We start from the raw sequence: 14,782 nt of genomic DNA on the forward strand, positions 1-14,782 counted from the left end.
TTAGGTGTATTTCATGACATTTTCCTCGCTATGCTGGCCTTTCTTCGTAGCGCTACGTCGTCCTGGCCATCTAAGACGCCATTAGAAGCGACCTCCTCCCTATCAGAACACAACTAGCAAAGCGTGTCCTCCTTTCGTGGTGTCCTACTTTCGGGCAATTAAGTACCTGGGAGGCGGGATAGATACCAAGCTATCGTTCCGAGAACACCCAGCCTAGGCTAGGTCGAAAGCAGCAGGAGTAAATTGGGCGTTATTACCCATAATGTTTAACACAAGAGGTCCAAAACAGGCGAGCAGAAGACTGGTGACGAGCGTGACCCGGGTGACCATGCTATATGCCGCCCAGGTGTAGGCAAAAGCGCTTTAAATAGACAGCTACGCTCAGGGCCTAATTGCCACTCATAGACTGTCGGCACAACGTATCTGCAGCGCCTTCAGAACAAAGTTCCAACGAGGCGGCATTGGTGATCGCAGGAATACCGCCTCTATACCTATTAGTACATGAAAACAAAGTGGTATTCAACCAAGCCCACGGTAGAAGCCTCTCCTCCAGCGCGAAGACGTCAATACAAGCAGAAGCAAGGCAGCGCACCCTGGAGACAAGGCAGCACAGGTGGAGCAACGAGCTAAAGGGTCGCTGGACGAAACAACTTATTCCCAACTTCAAGCCGTGGAGAGAACGGAAGCGATATGACGTTCCATTTAACGCAGCTGATCAGTGGCAGCGTTGAAAGCCAATGGTGCGGAAGTGGAAGGAACGAAACTCCAGAGCTCTCTTCACGTTCGAAAAATATGCAAGCGAAAGGAGTTCCCTGGAGACCGTACTTGGCAGCCGACTGAATGCGGATAATCTAGACCACTTCATGCTGCAGGGGGAGGTGGAATGGCAACCAAGCTCAGGAGAGCTGAAAGAGGCAGGAGGATTCACGAGTGAGCGGATCTAGATGGCCTTCGCGAAGCAATACCTCATTGCCATTTTTTCATTTTTATTTTTTTCTCTTTTTACTTTTGTTCTTTGTTAAATGTAATATGTCAAATACACAAATTAAAAAAAAAACAACCGCGTTACATTGATATATCAATATATAAGTTAACACCACAAATGTTTTGATAAGAACATTTGGAGCTGCACGCGTATTCGCTTGCGCAACACTCGTCAACAAAGGTACTTGGGGTCGCACGAGCGTCCGGTTGCGAAACATACGTTGCACCTGCATAGCATAAAAGTGCCCAATTTCCGTGAGAATCAGCGAGCCAGCGAATGCAGCAAAAATCAAAGCGGAGCAGCACCGACGCCGGCAGCATAGGTGGGCAGGCGAAGTAAGGTAGGGACAAATTTGTCAAGCTAAAATCAGTTCTGTTTTTGGAATCAATTAATGAAGACTGTTGGGTCATGCAGCCGCCAAAACTGTGCAGTAGACTAATTTCATACTTGTTAATATTTAAGCCAAATTATCAGTAGCATGCCCATAGTGCAAACCGCTGCTCTCGCGTGCATTTATCTGTACGGCGCTCATTCCTTTGTTGTTGTTAGCTACCTACGCTAAGCTTGGGCGCAGCATTCTCGGCTGCCTGCCCGCCAGTTGCAATTTCTTCGCGTTTCGGAAAAGATCAACCTTACCATTGTCGCTATCGTAAATTATCGCTATTTCGGAAAATAAAACTGTCGTAATAAAACAAACTTTCTTGTGGTTTATTATTCGCAACAGCTATTGAAAAAGCTCAATAGCTAAACATTTGGTGACCCCGACGTGATTTTGTTAATTTGCATGCATTAATTAATGCACTTATCCCGTTAATAAATAAATATAAATACATTAAATCGCAATCGGTTGGACAAGTGAGTGGAGATTTCGGTGATAGTGGCTGTGTTTAAGCTAGCTAGCATTGCATATATACATACATTGCTACATATATCGTTGCGTGCATTGACCCCGCTTGCATTTTCGGCATCTATTTTGTGCTCATCTTCCCGCTGAACCGAATCAAAGGCGATTTGTTGCTATGCCCGCTGAAGGTGAAAAAAACAGGGTGACCTTTTTAAAGCGCAAAACCAATGCGCTGTTCAGCAGGTTGCAGAGGCTACAAACGTCGCTGTCTATAGAGACGCTAAGCGGATACGACGAATTCACTCTTACGGTGAGGCTGGAGCAGATTGATGAGCTGCAAAGTGCCTTCAATGTTCTGCATACAGAACTGGAGGAATTGGACTTCGACGAAATTGGCAGTGAAATGAGCGAGTCTTTCTATGAATTCATCGTTGAATTCAAGGCTAGGGTGCGCGCGGAAATAGCCAAACGCAATGTGCATTTCGCGCCGCACTCAACGCTTGCTGAAGGTATTGTGCCCCACCAGTGTAGTGGTCCTCAAACGCAGCCGCGGCCGAGGCCGATGCCGTTGCCGCCTGTGCAGCTGCCAACGTTTGGCGGCGGCTACGCAAACTGGTCGGATTTTCACTCCGTGTTCACGAGCATAATCGACAGCCATCCGGACCTCTCCAGCGTTGAGAAATTCCAACATCTGCGGTTGGTGCAGCGCGCGCATTTATGGGAGGACCTGCAGTCCCTAAAAACGCTGGGAAGAGTTTCCTCGTCTAGTCCCATATCATCGCTCTCGCCGTTCCTGGATCAATTCGGACTTCTTAGAGTTGGCGGTCGCCTCCGGAATTCGTCGTTGGACTTTGATGGCCGCCACCCGAATAACTGCCACATCTCGGCAGTTATTAACTCCAGACCTTTAGTTCCCATTTCAGAGAACCCTGCCGATCTAGATGTCCTCACTCCGGCGCATTTTCTCAATGGTGGTCCGCCTTCGTCGTTTGACGAGCCAGATATAACGGGCCTAAACTATAATCGGCTTGACTCTTGGCAGCGCATCTCCTTTCTTCAGCATATATTTTGGTCGCGATGGAAGGAAGAGTACTTGACGTTGCTCCAGCAGCGTTCCAAGTGGCGCACCCCAAAGCCTGGTGCAGCCGTGGACAACGTCGTTCTTGTTAAGGACGAGAATCTACCCCCAATGAGATGGCCTTTGGCGAGAGCCATGCAGTTGATTCCTGGCAGAGACGGCGTCGCTCGAGTTGCAGAATTGAGGACCGCGTCTGGAGTAATAAGACGGGCAGTGAACAAGCTGTGTCTGCTCCCCCTTGAGGACTCTGTTGGAACACAAGCTTCCAACGGGGGGAGGATGTTGGGTCATGCAGCCGCCAAAACTGTGCAGTAGACTAATTTCATACTTGTTAATATTTAAGCCAAATTATCAGTAGCATGCCCATAGTGCAAACCGCTGCTCTCGCGTGCATTTATCTGTACGGCGCTCATTCCTTTGTTGTTGTTAGCTACCTACGCTAAGCTTGGGCGCAGCATTCTCGGCTGCCTGCCCGCCAGTTGCAATTTCTTCGCGTTTCGGAAAAGATCAACCTTACCATTGTCGCTATCGTAAATTATCGCTATTTCGGAAAATAAAACTGTCGTAATAAAACAAACTTTCTTGTGGTTTATTATTCGCAACAGCTATTGAAAAAGCTCAATAGCTAAACAAAGACCTTACGGTCCTAACACAAATAAAAAAAAATATTTTTTTTATTAATTTAAACTCTTTTGGAGTTAAATGGCGCCCAACGTTAAAAAGGGCTTGTGCGCGGTAATAAAATCAAGTTAAGCAACGCGAAGTACGCGCAACCTGTAAGTGCACCCAATTGGCTGCCCTGGATATTGTGATCACGTTCGAAGAAAGCTTTTCATTATATCCGTAGTGACCTGAGAAACCGAAAAAAAAAATCCCATAGGTGCACTCATTTGGCTGCCAAGGATTAAAACGAACCGCCGCTGATAAACGCATCCAACTGGCTTTTCCAGCGAAGCAATCATGTCCAAAAAGCAAGGGAACTCACTTACATCGGCCTGCAGACGTTGGTCGCAGACAACTGGTTCGGTGGTGCTGGAAGAGGTACCCCAGTAGATCGCGAAAAGGAAGACTACCTACCAGCCAGTCCAGGATGTATTTTATATTGTAAATACTATTAAGTGAAATCAAAATCGAAAAGAAATAGATAATCAAGTTAAACAAGTTAAAAATTTAAAAATGAAAAAATGGCTAATCCAAATAACCTTGTAAGACCCCCCATTTTGAACACACCTGCAAACCAGCAACAGAATCAAGTCCTTCTCATCAATATGGCTGGTCTGCTGGAAGAAATACGAGTAATGGTACAGAGAAAGATAGAGGCTAGGTTAAACCCAGGGACCCCCCAATTAGTGGACCAACCAGTAAACATCGAGGGGAATAACATGAACGAACTGGACAGAATTCCAGATCTAGTAATGTGCCTTAGGGAATTTTCAGGACAAGCAGGAGCAGGAGAATTCAGTTCTTGGAAAAAAAGTGTAGAAAGAATCTTGCAAATTTATTTATTTATGGGATTCTTAACGTCATCAGGAACAAGATCGTGGGAAATGCTGACTCGGTTTTAGAATCATATCAAACCCCCTTAAAATGGACGGCTATCTCGAAATGCTTGACGACTCATTACGCTGACAAAGGAGATGTTACTACACTCGAGTACCAAATGACTTCTCGAATACAGGGCAAAAAGACGGTATCAAAATTTTATCAACGCGTCTATACTCACTTGTCGCTAATTTTGAATAAAATTACCTGTATGGAAATGAGCACAGATTCAATAGATCTTTTTGCTAAGTCTTATCGAGACAAGGCCTTGGACACCTTTGTCAGAGGTCTCAACGGCGATTTACCAAGATTGTTGGGATCCAGAGAACCAGATGACTTACCATCGGCTCTCCAGTTATGTGAGAAGTTAGGAAATCAAAAGTTCAGAATCAATTACGCCAATAATAATCAGGCCAATTCGAGAAAATTCAACGGTCCTCCTGGACCAGCACCACCCTTGCCACGAAGAAACATACAACCAAACTCTCAAACATCTAGGCAACAGTTCTTTCCCCAATTGGCCTATATGCCGCAAACTCCTCGGTGGGTTCATAACCCACCACAGCAACAACAGCAATATTACAGAAGTAGTAACCAACCACAGGGAAACCACTTTTTGTCACCCCCTCCACGCCCATCGTCTCCAAAGCCCCAAGCGCGGCCGGAACCAATGGATATAGATCAAAGTATGCAGACAAGACGCTAAACTACATGAACAGACCTTTTAACGACCCCATAACTAAAAGACCATTGGCAGACATTTGGACAGACTGACAAAAGCCAAAAAACCTTACATGTTGTCACATGGGGACGAACAGCAATACCTGGAAAACGCAGAACAATATGTGTCTGAAGTTGAGGAAGTATCAGCTTCCGAACATAGTGAGGCACAAGAATACAACAACGAACCATTGGAATCCGACTTCGTTGATCTTAATTTTTTAGAGTAACATCCTCCTGCTAACCGTACATAAACTGTAGAATCGGTTAGCGAGGAATGATCAAAATGCTGATAGACACAGGCTCCAATAAAAATTACATAAACCCAAAATATGCAGCAAACCAAAAAAAAAAAGAAAAAACTTTCCATGTAAGATCTGTTGGTGACACCGTTCGGGTTCAAAAACAGTAATCTCAAATTTTGTTTTTTTGCCAGCACTCGAGTCCTTTGAGGTGCTAATAGGAAATGACACACTAAGAGAAATAGGAATAGACATGTTTTCAAGACAGGGATTCGTAATGATAGCAAACAAACTAACATTTAAAGTAATCAACAACCCACACGAGAAGTAAACAATCTCCGACTCATGAAAAAGATCTGCTCAGAATACCCAAAACTGTTCACCGACCCAAACGAGAAACGTTTACAACAAAAGTGGTAGCAACAATTAGAAGTACTAGCACCGACCCTATTTATTCAAGACACTATCCTTATCCAGAAGCACTCAGGAAAGAAGTAGGAAAACAAATACAGGAGTTACTCGAAAATGGAGTTATAAGACCATCACGATCGCCCTACAACTCTCCGATATGGATCGTACCTAAGAAGGTAGATGCATCGGGCCAAAAAAAATTCAGAATGGTAATTGACTATAGGAAGTTGAATATGGCCACCATTCCCTATAGGTACCCGATCCCAGATATTAATTTTGTCCCTGCACAGTTAGGAAAAAACAGGTTCTTTTCCGTTATAGATTTAAAAAGCGATTTCCATCAGATTCCCTTAAGGAAATCCGACATAGAGAAAACTGCTTTTTCAGTGAATCAGGGTAAATATGAGTTTACGAGATTACCATTTGGGCTCAAAGACGCCCCGTCTATATTTCAAAGGGCACTAGACGATATACTTGGAGACAACGTCGGTGTAAGATGCTTCGTCTATATTATGAAAGGTGCTATTGTGAAGGGTGCTATTTTGATGTTTAAGAAAAGAAGAGCTTAGCTTCTGCTCTGTTCGAGGTTCTTTATTTGAATAATCAAAGTGTGCTGAAGTTGGGTTCAGCTAACCCGCACATACATTGCTTATATCTATGTATTCTTACTTACATTTATACATATACATATGTATGCAGAAGGCATTGACCACTTGAGCTACAAAGTGCATGCTCAGCATTCCCACGCTCCGCGATCGTCTTATGTATAAGCGTTAGATCGTATTACTGGGGTGCTGGAGTGCTTACGTAGTTTTTTGGTGGTCTTTTTGTATATTTGTATATTTATATTTATTATGACAAAGTGTCACAATGTATTGACGCTAAGTTATACCCAATCATTTATTGTTTTGTTAGGGTAGATTAGTCCAATATGCTACACCTCCCTTTTTAAAGAAATGACGTAATATATGTAGTCATTTAGTTCTCAATAATAATATTGTGTTTAGAAAGGAAAAATTTTTTTTTAAATGATATTGATTTTTCTTATTAATTATTAGCAATGTTTTGTCTCAAAGCATTTTTGTATAATGACAGAATAATACAAAAAATTTATGTTGAATTACGATATTTTTGGATTTATGTTTAACTTTCTTAGAAGGAAAAATAATAAATTTTTTTTTGTCGTTTTTTTTTTATTTATTTATTTTTTTTTTTGTTTTGAGGTTGATCAGACCTTTTTTTAAGTGAAATGAAACGTTTCATTGATTATATATTTTTAGTCTATCCTTATGTCCTTTTTGCTTTTTTTGTTTTGTATCTCTAATTACTATGTTATCTCTGTCTTCTATGGTTTCTACAGTATAAGGGCCTAGATATACTGGATCTAACTTATGACCCGATTCGTTCCTTAGTATAACTTTATCTCCTATTTTTAATTGAAAATCTGAAGTTTTCTTATCATAAAGTTTTTTTTCTATAAGACTTAGCTTTTTCTAACATAAGTCTAGCTCTTTTATATGCTATTTCTAATCTAAATTTTATTTCCTTCGAGTAATCTTCTATATTATACAGTGGTTATATTCTATCTGTTTTATTAAAATTTGCGAACTGCCTTGGTAATCTTCCAAAGACTAGTTCATATGGACAGTAATTATGCATGACTGATGGTGTTGTGTTGAAACAATATGTAAAGTATTGTATCCAAACGCCCCAATCAGTTTTATGTGCAGAGATGTATGAACGAATGTATTCATTGAATGTTCTATGACTTCGTTCGATTGTCTCTAAAGTCTGGTGGTGATATGCGGTGGATGTAAGATTTTCAATCTTCATATATTTACACATATCTTGAATTACATTGTTTTTATACTCGGTACCCATGTCCGAAATGAACGTCTTCATTGGACCGTACTTTAGTATAAAATTTTCGAATATAGCTTTTGCGACAGTATTTGCGCTCTTAGTCGCAACAGGTATGGTTACTAGATACTTCGTCAAATCACATATTAGTGTATGTGTTCGATGTATTTGTTGCCATATTCTGATTTCGGTAGTAGATATCAAAAGCATTTGTTGGGGTTTATGTGTGAGTCATTGGGGTCTTTGTATGTGTCGTTGTTTTTGACATTTGGCATTTATGACATCTACGTACATATGTACTCTTTTATATGACGAGTCATATTTTTCCAATAATAGTCTTTTTATTTTCGCTAGCGTTCTTGTAATGCCTGTATGACCTCCTTCAATTGGATCGTCATGATATGTAGACAGTATCGATTGTATCTCTTTTTCAGTTTTTATAAAGGTCACCGGCTGGAGTAGCGCTACTCTTAATGATTTCAATTTTATATTGCCCATATTTTTGAAATTATCTATTAAAATGGTTTCAAAGATTTTTTCACTCGGTGCCAATTTCAGTTGGCTGATTTTTAGTATACCGGCTTGCATTTCAAGCCTTTGGAAGAACTGACCTAAATCAAAAATTCCATTGGTATATAAATCGTCAACATAAATTCTTGCAATAACTTTATTTCTTCGTTTTAGTAAACAAATAGATTCAGTTATTCGCAAGGTCACTACTTTTCGTACTTCATCATTTGTTATGACTTCGTGTACGTTGGGCTTAGATACATTTTGGATACTTTGCCTAGGCAATAGTTCCTTATTTGTTACTGTACAGTTTTCTTGTCTACTTTGTTGCCTGGTAGTGACTTTCAGGACTTTATGTTGCATGTCTTTGAGTTCTTTTATATTTATACGTGAGAGTGCGTCTGCTACAAAATTATCTTTCCCCCTTAGGTATTCTACTGTGAAGTCGTATTCTTCAAGCTCTATCCGCATGCGAGTTAATTTAGAACTGGGATTAGTCATAGAAAATAGGTACGTTAATGGTCTGTGGTCCGTTTTAATGGTGAAATGTTTGCCATAAATGTATGGTCTAAAATGGGTAATTGCCCAATGAATTGCCGCTTGTTCTTGTTCCGTTGTACTCTTATTGCTTTCACCTTTTGTAAATGAACGTAATGCATAAGCTATTGGGAGCTGAATCTCGTTACGGTTCTGAGTTAGAACCGCTCCGCACGCTTGTTTAGTAGCATCCGTTATAATGCAAAATTCTTTGCGAAAATCAGGATATTGTAATAGTGTGGAGTGTATAAGATTTTCTTTAAGGTATTCGAATGCGTTCTGGCATTCGCTTGACCATTCAAAAGGGACATTCTTTTTACATAATCTAGTTATGTGCCGTGAATAGTCGGCGAAGTTCCTTTTAAATCGACGATAAGAGTTGCAGATTGCTACAAATCGTCTTGCACTGTCCGCATCATGAGGGACAGGATAATTTTTGATGACGTCATATTTCTTGTCATCTGGCAATACTCCTTTGACTGTGCATTTGTGACCTAGGAATGTCACTTCGTTCATGAAAAATGAACATTTTTCTGGATGCAACTTTAGGTTATATTTCCTATATACATTAAAAACGTCAGTTAAGTTTTTAATCATGTGTTTTTCGGAACATCCTCACCTCATCACCATTAAGTCATCCATGTAAAGGAATGCCTGAGAGGGTTCTAATCCCGAGAATGATATAGTCATCATCCTCTGAAATGAATTTGGTGCTATTTTAAGACCAAATGGTAATTGCGTGACGCGATATGAGCCATTGCTCGTTGAAAAGGATGTTATATTCCTAGAGTTTTCCTCAAGTTCTATTTGGTGGAAACCTGACATCAAGTCAAGGCATGAAAAGTATTTAGCTCGACCTAGTTGATCTAAAATGTCATCAATTCTAGGGAGTGGAAATTTTTCAGAAAGAAGTTTTTTGTTTATTTGACGATAGTCAATTACTAATCGCCATTTCTTCTCTTGTGAATTTGGTAATGATTTTTTAGGAACTAGCAAGAGTGGGCTGTTATACTCAGATACAGACGATTCGACGATTTTGTCACTTATTAATTTCCCTACTTGTTTTTGAATTTCCTCAATGGGGCATCATCTTTAAGTCTTAATGTTTGTTTATAAAAATTGTTTGTTGATATTGGTTCGGTTTCCAGTCCGAACACATCACTATACTGTGTGCATAATTCTGTTCATTGATTTTTAAATTGGTCTGGAAAATTTTTCTTTAGTTTTGAAAGTATTTGTTCGCTTCTATTTCCAGTGTCGGTTTTTTTTTTTTTTTTTTGTTTTTTTTTATAATTATTTATTTATTAAGGCATACGGGGAAGTCTTGAAGCCCCTTTGTGTCCTTCTTATCTATTAATTCAGCCCATTTGGGCTCGCCGGCTAACTATAGTTAGCTTTTTCAAATTTACAGTAATTTAACTACAATTACATAACAATCACATATAACAAATAGGATTTAAGATAAGCGTCAGCTTCTGCGGACCCTTGTCAAAGGAGATCGGGTAATGAGATCCCTCGGTTGCCTTCTATTGAGCCTCCTTGGTGGGCGAGATCTGTTTAGAGCGCTGGCCAGCCGATTTCTGTGGCGTTCCAGCCTGTCATGGTATCTGCTCGAGTGCTTGTTTATTTCGTCAAATACCGTTGCGAGTTTCAGGTCTCTGTGCAGGGTGGTGTTTCGAACAAACCACTCGCAGCCGGTGATGAGTCTTGCTACCTTATTTTGAATAGCCTGGATCCTTTTGATGTGGCTGTCGCATGCTAAGCCCCAGATTTGGCACCCATACTTCCAGTTTGGCGCTAAGATCTGTTTGTAAATTGTCAGCTTGTTGGATAGCGACAATTTACTGCGCGAAGAAAGTAGCCAGTAGTGCTTCGCCACCTTAGCACGTAGGCGCATTCTGATGTCGGTCACATGCTTGGAAAATGTGAGTCTGCGATCCAGAAGCACTCCAAGGTACTTTGCTGCGTTCGGCTGTGGTACGGGGGCTTCCTCGATGTAGACGGGCGGTGGCGTTCTCCGCTTTAAAGTAAAGCAGACGTTGTTGGATTTACTGCTATTGATGCCAATGTTCCAACGTCTTGCCCATTCCGAGAACCGGTATGCAAAGTCCTGGATACCATCGGCTGCGTCGTGCTCGCATCGGGACCTGTAGGTGACGCACACGTCATCGGCAAATGTGGCCAACATAGATTTCCCGTAATGGCTTACATCTGGCTGTGGCATGTCGTGGCTATACAGGCAGTAGAGCAGGGGGCCGAGAACACTACCTTGTGGAACACCAGCTGCCACGTTGTGCTCGGTGGAAATTGCTGAATGAAAGCGCACAGCGAACCTCCTTCCTTCCAGGTACGATTTTAGCAACCCAAAATATGGAGCAGGCAGCGTCTGCTTGATTTTCAGTTGGAGTCCAATGTGCCACACTCGATCAAACGCTTCTCGAATGTCCAAGAAGAGGCTGTTACAATATTCCTTACTGTCGTAGGCAGTCAGAATTTGCTCGACGACTCGATGGAGCTGCTCGACAGTACAGTGGCCAGCACGGAAACCGAACTGGTGCTCAGGGGTAATCCCCTGGGCTTCCATAATCCTTACAATCCGGACAGCAATCAGTCTCTCAAACACCTTCGAAATTGAAGGGAGGAGACTGATCGGCCGGTAGGAGGCGGGCTCCCTTTCCGACTTGCCAGGTTTGTGGATCATGGAGATTATCCCGAGCTTCCACTGATAAGGGAAGTATTGCAACCTCACAATAGCGTTGAAAACCAACGTTATGTAGAGGATCGCTTGTCTGGGCAGGGCCTTCAATGTGGCGTTGCAGATGACGTCATGTCCAGGTGCTTTGTTGTTACTCTGGCGCACAATGACTTCGGCTACCTCGCAGGGTTCAAACGGCGTGATTGGCATATCCATTTGAAGCGCTTGGTTCAGCTGGTCCTGAGTTTCTTCAACCTGTTGCAGGCTGGCAAGCTTGAATGGTTGAAATCGCTCGGCGAGGTGCGCAGCGAATACCTCCGCTTGTCCCAAGTCGGTCCGACACCATGTCCCGTTGCTATCTACTAGAGGCGCCTTCCTCGTGCAACGCCTTTTGATTGCGCGCGTGGCCTTCCACAGCGAATGCGTCGCTTCGCTTTCGACTCCAGTGTTGGCAAGCCTTTCGTCGAACCATGCGGCTTTGTGCAGCACCAACGCGCATCGGAGCCTGCTCAGCGCTCGGTTCCATTCCGTTTTGTCCAACGGGTGCCGAGACCTCATCCACCTAGTGCGTAAGCGTCTCTTCTCAGCTATAAGCAGCAGGATCTCCCTGGGTATTGGGATTCGATCTGCCGCGGGCTGCCGAGATATTCTGCGAGTTGCCAATCTAGCTGCTGACTTGATATTGTTGGTGAGCAGTTCGATAGCATCATCAACGTCCTGTCCAGAGTTTAAGGCAGTGTTGAGGGGCAGTGTGGACTCCAGTTGCGATTGGAATACCTCCAGGTTAGTACGCCTAGTGATAAGCCGCTCCATCTTAGGGTAGGATATTGCCCCCGCATCCAGCGTAATTACCAGAGGCAGGTGGTCGGAGCTAAGCTCAGCAACCGCACTTATGTTAGCGTGGATGCCCAGCACACCCTTTGTCAGTGCAAAATCGATGTACCCTGGTGAGCCTCTACCTTGTCCTTGTTGGTCCTCCTGTTGCTAGCGAGTCCACCTCCGAATTTAGGACGAGATTCGCTAATGCAATGCCTCTTTGGTTGCTCCTTCCCGCACCCCAGAGCCAGTGGGACGCGTTCCAATCGCCTGCAACAATGAACTTCGTCTGGAACTCTTCCAAAATGTCCTTAAACTCGTCCGTAGTCCGTGCAAATCTCGGTGGGCAGTAGACCGCTCCAAAGCTTATAGGACCAAGTGCCGTTTCAATAACCGCCAGCGCAAGTTGCACCTTGGCAGTGGCTATTGGTGTTAGCGGAAAGTGGGCAAGGCTAGATTTGATTAAGATAGCTGCTCCGCCTTTGGCGTTGCCACCACTCGGATCATTGGCAGTGTAGGCTACAAATCCGAATAGCTTAGGCGTCTCTGCCCCCTTGCAGTGTGTCTCGCTGAGCAGTAATACATCGATTTCGTGACGTCGCAAGAAGCACTCTACTTCAGGCAACTTCGTGGATACGCCGTCGGCGTTCCACACTAGGATGCGCAGCGGCATCATTATGCCGCTTGACGCGCTTGGAGAGCAGTGAGCAGATTGATAATCTGCCCCTGCTGATGTGACTGTTGTTGCTGTTGCTTCATCATCATCATCATTAATTCCATTTGCTTCTCTTGAATCGAGCGCAAAGAATTAATGTTCTCATTAAGCGTCTGCAGGATGGCTTCAATGCTGCTGCTAGCATCCGTCGAGCGCTGGAGTGTACCCCTAGACGCCCTTGTCCGGCTGCGGCTCCTTTGACGACTGGGGCTTCCATCATAGGGCTGTTGCTGTTGCTTCTGTTGCTGGTGCGTCAGGCTCATTGGTTGCTTGTGGTGAATGGACCCTCTAGCCACATCTGCATAAGATATTCCGCCTCGAGAAGAGGGGATCTCCTTACCTCCAGCTAAGCCCCGTGGAGTTGGTCGCTCGCTTACTTCTGTTCTTCCAGCCACTCCACTTCTGGGTCTGGATCGCTGCAGGAACGCTTGTAGCTTGCTGCAACCTTTATAGTTTGCAGGATGCTGACCGCCACAGTTGTAGCAAGTGCACAGCTCGATGCGTGGCCTGGTACAGTCCTTGGCTGGGTGTTCGCCGGCACATTTCACACAAATGTAGGCCTTACGGCAGTATTTGGCTGTGTGGCCAAACTGCTGACAACGATGGCACTGGACAATAGCGTTACGCTTGCGGAGAGGCTCAATAACTACTCTATATTTAGGAAGAACATATTGACTGGCGACGCTTTTGAGGTACCCGGTTCGTTTCGCCTAAGCGGTGTGTGAATATCGAGAACCTTGTGCCCGATCTTTTCCAGCTCATCCTTGATTTGGTGATGTAGCGTACTGTGGTGCAGGCCTTTCACGCATACCCTGTAAGGCCTGTCCTATTTAAGCTGGTAGCAGTGGAACTCATACTCTTCGATCTCGAGCCAGTTCACTATGGTGCGAAATGTATTAGCGTCAGCCGCGTAAAGCCTTAGGACACCGCTCATTGACGCCCTAGTCTCAACCTTTTCTAGGTCCACTATATTTTCGATGCTCTGCATCATCAGGCATACGTCGTCCACTCCCTCCATTACTATAGGAGGTGGTTTGGACTGCGCCTTTTTGACTGAGCTAGTGGTACCAGCGGAGGCTGCATCCCGCTTAGCGGCAGCAATTGCAGCTTGATGACTGGTACTGGGCTGGTCATACAGATCGCCAATTTCATTGCCTACTTGTTTGTCGGCTGTGAGATGCGCAAGTAAACCAAATCGGTTTGAATTGCCGCCATATCTAGGTTCTGTAGACGAAGGGTTTTCCCCTTGTTTGCCGATGGTTGATTTGGGTTTTTTCCTTTCAGTCTCCGGAGAAGCACGAGACTTTCGCTTTATTTTTTGAAAGCGCTGCGGGGCAGCACATTGGGGGCTCGAGAGAAACGCAGTATCCAACGATTCATCAGCCGCAGCGGTTTCATTTAAAGAGTTCATATTGAAGTGTGCACCAAATCACCAGGGTTCTAGCCAAAACTTGAACCCTGGGATAGAAAGCTTTAAGCTCGCAAACAGCTGTTTGTGCGATCGCGTGGCAGCTGGGCAGCGGAGCCCCAGTTCGAGAAACTTAACTTTGTATTTTTGAATGAAAATGTTTTCGTTTCACTATTATTTCACTGTTAGTGACTTGGGGGGTCACTATTTGCTATGTGTGCCAGTATTCTGGACTTGTCCATAAGTTTATTACCGCGAAAACTAATTTCTCTTAATCCACTTTGTCAGGTGCGTATTGTTAGACACGAACCTTTTCACCGAATATCCCAGTGTCGGTATTATGAATGTCATAATCTTTTAGATTTTCATATTGTATTTTATTTACTTTGACCACTTGGTCGAAATTAGTTGTATTTAGA

The sequence above is a fragment of the Drosophila simulans genome, chromosome 2R (assembly GCF_016746395.2).
Source record: "Drosophila simulans strain w501 chromosome 2R, Prin_Dsim_3.1, whole genome shotgun sequence".
NCBI classification, from domain to species: Eukaryota; Metazoa; Arthropoda; class Insecta; order Diptera; family Drosophilidae; genus Drosophila; species Drosophila simulans.